This window comes from Scyliorhinus torazame, chromosome 1 (genome assembly GCF_047496885.1).
Source record: "Scyliorhinus torazame isolate Kashiwa2021f chromosome 1, sScyTor2.1, whole genome shotgun sequence".
Lineage (NCBI taxonomy): Eukaryota > Metazoa > Chordata > Chondrichthyes > Carcharhiniformes > Scyliorhinidae > Scyliorhinus > Scyliorhinus torazame.
In genome coordinates this window covers 167,768,507-167,774,506 of record NC_092707.1, presented here as the reverse complement: position 1 = coordinate 167,774,506, position 6,000 = coordinate 167,768,507, and positions in this window count along the sequence as shown.

Here is a 6,000-nt window from a genome sequence, read left to right as displayed (position 1 = left end):
TGGCATGGACCGCATGGGTCCAACTGTTGGAGGCTGGCACCTGGCCAGGTGGACCAACTCATTTGCCCTCCCATCACCCACCCCGGCACGGACCCCCTCCCCAACCCCCAACCTCCACCCCGGCACGGACCCCCTCCCCAACATCCATCCCAGCACGGACCCCCTCCCCAACCTCCACCCCAGCACGGACCCCCTCCCCAACCTCCACCCCAGCACGGACCCCCCCCAACCTCCACCCCAGCACGGACCCCCCCCCCCCAACCTCCACCCCGGCACGGTCCCCCTCCCCAACCCCCAACCTCCACCCCAGCACGGACCCCCCCCAACCTCCACCCCGGCACGGACCCCCTCCCCAACCTCCACCCCGGCACGGACCCCCTCCCCAACCCCCAACCTCCACCCCAGCACGGACCCCCCCCCAACCTCCACCCCGGCACGGACCCCCTCCCCAACCTCCACCCCGGCACGGACCCCCTCCCCAACCCCCAACCTCCACCCCGGCACGGACCCCCTCCCCAACCCCCAACCTCCACCCCGGCACGGACCCCCTCCCCAACCTCCACCCCGGCACGGACCCCCTCCCCAACCTCCACCCCGGCACGGACCCCCTCCCCAACCTCCACCCCGGCACGGACCCCCTCCCCAACCTCCACCCCGGCACGGACCCCCTCCCCAACCCCCAACCTCCACCCCGGCACGGACCCCCTCCCCAACCCCCAACCTCCACCCCGGCACGGACCCCCTCCCCAACCTCCACCCCGGCACGGACCCCCTCCCCAACCCCCAACCTCCACCCCGGCACGGACCCCCTCCCCAACCCCCAACCTCCACCCCGGCACGGACCCCCTCCCCAACCCCCAACCTCCACCCCAGCACGGACCCCCTCCCCAACCCCCAACCTCCACCCCGGCACGGACCCCCTCCCCAACCCCCAACCTCCACCCCGGCACGGACGCCCTCCACAACCCCCAACCTCCACCCCGGCACGGACGCCCTCCACAACCCCCAACCTCCACCCCGGCACGGACCCCCTCCCGGCACTCCCCCGGAGCCCAGCCTACTCTAACCACCCCCCCCCCCCCCGCCGCACACACACACACACAAGCCGAGACACACCTCTCCTCAGGCAATCAGTCTGCGGCCACGCCATTTCCTGCCCAGAGCCAACCCCCCAGGCCGTCACTCACCTCCTCGCTGGTCGGCGTGAGCCTGGAGCACCGGGTCACGCCGATGAAAAGGAGGTTTGATTCACGTCGACGTGAACGGTCATCACGTCGACGGGACTTCGGCCCATCCGGAAGGGAGAATATCGGCAGACCGAAAATCGGCTGCCTTGCGCAGACCCGTGACATTCTCCGCGGCAGCGGCGCCATTAACGCCCCGCCGACTTTTCTCCCTTCGGAGACTTCGGCGGGGGCGGGGGCGGGATTCACGGCGGCCAACGGCCATTCTCCGACCCGGCGGGGGGTCGGAGAATGACGCCCATAATCTTTATTGTCACGTGTAGGCTTACATTAACACTGCAATGAAGTTACTGTGAAAAGCCCCTAGTCGCCACATTCCGGCGCCTGTTCCGGTACGCAGAGGGAGAATTTAGAATGTCCAAATTACCTAAAAGCATGTCTTTTGGGACTTGTGGGAGGAAACCAAAGCACCCGGACGAAGCCCACGTAGACTCGGGGAGAACGTGTAGACTTCGCACAGACAGTGACCCATGCCAAGAATCGAAACTGGAACCCTGGTGCCGTGAAGCTATAGTTTACTATGCTACCGTGCTGTTCTTGGCCTTTAAACTAAGGTGAGCATGAGATCAGGTGTAATGCCTGGATCTGTTATGTCTCTCTTGTGGGGCCCATGAATTGGATTCAATTTGAATTGGTTTTTGGAGCTGGATTAGGGGTTTGCGCCTGTCCACACTCTAAGCTCTGGCTTTGTAACTCTGACAAAGTATTTTTTTTAAAAAGCGTTCAGTATGATTTATTTATTTCCCCCCAGTGTATGAGCCCAATGTCCCTATGGTTTGGTCTCTCATCTCGATAAATGAAAATGGCCTCTGAGCAACCGTGGATTGTAAACTTTAATGTTGCATGGGTTGCCGAGGAAGTTAAACCTGCTTTTAATTTTTGGGGGGCGGGGATAGAATGCACAAGCGGAGTCGGTGGCATAGTGGTATTGTCACTGGACTAGTAATCCAGACCCAGGGTAATGCTGCGGGGAACAGGGTTTGAATCCCACTCCAGCAAATGGTGACATTTGAAATCAGTAAAAACTTGGAATTAAAAGTTTAATGATGACCATGAAACCATTGTTGTTTTAAAAAAAAACATCTGGTTCCCTTGTCCCCTTTAGGGAAGGAAATCTGCTGTCCTTACCTGGTCTGGCCCACACGTGCCTCAGATCCACATCAATGTGGTTGACTCTTAAATCTTAAATGGCCCAGCAAGTCACTCAGTTCAAGGGCAATTAAGGATGGGCAATAAATGTAAATAAGTCCATCCTCACCCACCCCCAAAAAACCTCTACACTTCAATCAAATATGCCCCCGATCGCCTCAGCTCCTAGTAGAACTTCTCCAACCTTGCCTTGTTTGCACTGAGTGCTGAATTTGGTGCATTTGAGTGCTATAGTGAGAGTTTGGTGACTGAGGGAGTGCTGAATTTGGTGCATTTAAGTGCTATAGTGAGAGTTTGGTGACTGAGGGAGTGCTGAATTTGGTGCATTTGAGTTCTATAGTGAAAGTTTGGTGACTGAGGGAGTGCTGAATTTGGTGCATTTGAGTGCTATAGTGAGAGTTTGGTGACTGAGGGAGTGCTGAATTTGGTGCATTTGAGTGATATAGTGAGAGTCTGGTGACTGAGGGAGTGCTGAATTTGGTGCATTTGAGTGCTATAGTGAGAGTTTGGTGGCTGAGGGAGTTAGGTGAGGAGGGAGTAAGGTGCTTCTTTCATTTAATTTCCTCAAAGAGTGAGAAGGGAGCCAGGAGTTTACAGAGAGTGCAGCTGACTAGGAGCAGAGTCGGAGGGCGGAGATCCAGTTGGTCCACAGGGCAGCTATATTCTGTAAGGTAAGAGGGGATGGAGACTAGGCCAGTTGCATGCTCCTCCTGTAGGATATGGGTGGTGAGGGATACCACCGGTGTCCCCGCTGACTATACCTGCGGGAAGTGCACCCAACTCCAGCTCCTCAAAGACCGTGTTAGGGAACTGGAGCTGAAGCTGGATGAACTTCGGATCATCCGGGAGGCAGAGGGGTGATAGAGAAGAGTTACAGGGAGGTAACCACACCCAAGGTACAGGACAAGAATAGCTGGGTTACTGTCAGGGGAAAAAAAACAGGCAGACAGTGCAGGGATCCCTCGTGGCCGTTCCCCTTCAAAACAAGTATACCGTTTTGGATGCTGTTGGGGGGAATGACCTACCGGGGGAAGGCCCTAGCGGCCAGGTCTCTGGCACTGAGTCTGGCTCTGGGGCTCAGAAGGGAAGGGGGGAGAATAGAAAGGCAATAGTTGTAGGAGATTCAATGGTTAGGGGAATAGGTAGGAGATTCTGTGGTCGCGAGCGAGACTCCCGGAAGGTATGTTGCCTCCCGGGTGCCAGGGCCAGGGATGTCTTGGATCGTGTCTTCAGGATCCTTAAAGGGGAGGGGGAGCAGCCAGAAGTCGTGGTGCACATTGGTACCAACGACGTAGGTAGGAAAAGGGGTGTGGAGGTAATAAACGAGTTTAGGGAGTTAGGCTGGAAGTTAAAAGCCAGGACAGACAGAGTTGTCATCTCTGGTTTGTTGCCGGTGCCACGTGATAGCGAGGCTACAAATAGGGAGCGAGTGCAGCTGAACACGTGGCTGCAGGAATGGTGTAGGAGGGAGGGCTTCAGGTATTTGGATAATTGGAGCGCATTCTGGAGAAGGTGGGACCTGTACAAGCAGGACAGGTTGCATCTGAACCAGAGGGGCACCAATATCCTGGGAGTGAGGTTTTCTAGTACTCTTCGGGAGGGTTTAAACTAATTTGGCAGGGGAATGGGAACCGGATTTATAGTCCAGCAACTAAGGTAGCCGATATTCAGGACGCCAAAGCATGTAATGAGGCAGTGGGGAAGGGAACACTGACAAAGGAGAGTACTTACAGGCACGGAGATGGGTTGAAGTGTGTATCCTTCAACGCAAGAAGCATCAGGAATAAGGTGGGTGAACTTAAGGCATGGATCGGTACTTGGGACTACGATGTGGTGGCCATCACGGAAACTTGGATAGAAGAGGGGCAGAAATGGTTGTTGGAGGTCCCTGGTTATAGATGTTTCAATAAGATTAGGGAGGGTGGTAAAAGAGGTGGGGGGGGGGGGGGGTGGCATTGTTAATTAGAGATAGTATAATAGCTGTAGAAAGGCAGTTCGAGGAGTATCAGCCTACTGAGGTAGCATGGGTTGAAGTCAGAAATAGGAAAGCAGTCACCTTGTAGGAGTTTTCTATAGGCCCCCCAATAGTAGCAGAGATGTGGAAGCTTTGGAAAATGTGCAAAGGAGATTTACCAGGATGTTGCCTGGAATAGAGAGTAGGTCTTACGAGGAAAGGTTGAGGGTGCTAGGCCTTTTCTCATTAGAACGGAGAAGGATGAGGGGCGACTTGATAGAGGTTTATAAGATGATCAGGGGAATAGATAGAGGAGACAGTCAGAGACTTTTTCCCCGGGTGGAACAAACCATTACAAGGGGACATAAATTTAAGGTGAATGGTGGAAGATATAGGGGGATGTCAGAGGTAGGTTCTTTACCCAGAGAGTAGTGGGGGCATGGAATGCATTGCCTGTGGAAGTAGTTGAGTCGGAAACATTAGGGACCTTCAAGCAGCTATTGGATAGGTACATGGATTACGGTAAAATGATATAGTGTAGATTTATTTGTTCTTAAGGGCAGCTCGGTAGCATTGTGGATAGCACAATTGCTTCACAGCTCCAGGGTCCCAGGTTCGATTCCAGCTTGGGTCACTGTCTGTGCGGAGTCTGCACATTCTCCCCGTATCTGCATGGGTTTCCTCTGGGTGCTCCTGTTTCCTCCCACAGTCAAAAGATGTGCAGGTTAGGTGGATTGGCCATGATAAATTGCCCTTAGTGTCCAAAATTGCCCTTGGTGTTGGATGGAGGTGTTGACTTTGGGTAAGGTGCTCTTTCCAAGAGCCGGTGCAGACTCAATGGGCCGAATGGCCTCCTTCTGCACTGTAAATTCAATGATAATCTATGATTAATCTAGGACAAAGGTTCGGCACAGCATCGTGGGCCGAAGGGCCTGTTCTGTGCTGTATTTTTCTATGTTCTATGTAGTTAAAATCCTTCCTGGCTGGAACAATTCCAGTAACATATCAACCAATATTTTGAAACAATGAAGGGATTAACAACATAAAACTGTGAAGATACTTGTGTCACCTACAAAGGAAGAAGTGTAAGCCAAGAAATACATGGACTAAACTTCAGAAATGCTTAAGTGTGTGTTAAAACATCCAAAGCGATTGGGTTAATTCATGATTCAATTGTAAGAATGGGATACATGTTATGAATAGGCAAATTGGAAATGAAAGATAAACCAGGGCAAGGCTCACTCGAAAACAAGATTTGAGTGATGAGGTGGATGAGTTGAATGAACAGCATTTTTCTTTCCTTGTTTTCTGACCCCTGGAATGCAAACAATAACTTAAACAGCATCTGTATTGTGAAGTGTGTAGCTAAGGCACCAGGTTCTCTCCCCATCACTACTTTGCGCTCAATGGGAGCGATTTGCAGCCACAATCCTGGGGCCCACTGATGAAGGAGGGCTACTCACGAGCCTGGGTTGCCCATCACTGCTTGAGCGTTCGTCCATGTTGTGCAGCATTTCGGTAACCACCACACTGAAGGGACATTTTTATGCACTGCACACATTTTCAGTCACAACAGAAAAGAGCAGGTGGAACCTGGCGGGACCAGAGCTAGGGAATTAAAATGACAGGAAAGAGAGGACGGCCAAGAGGGCA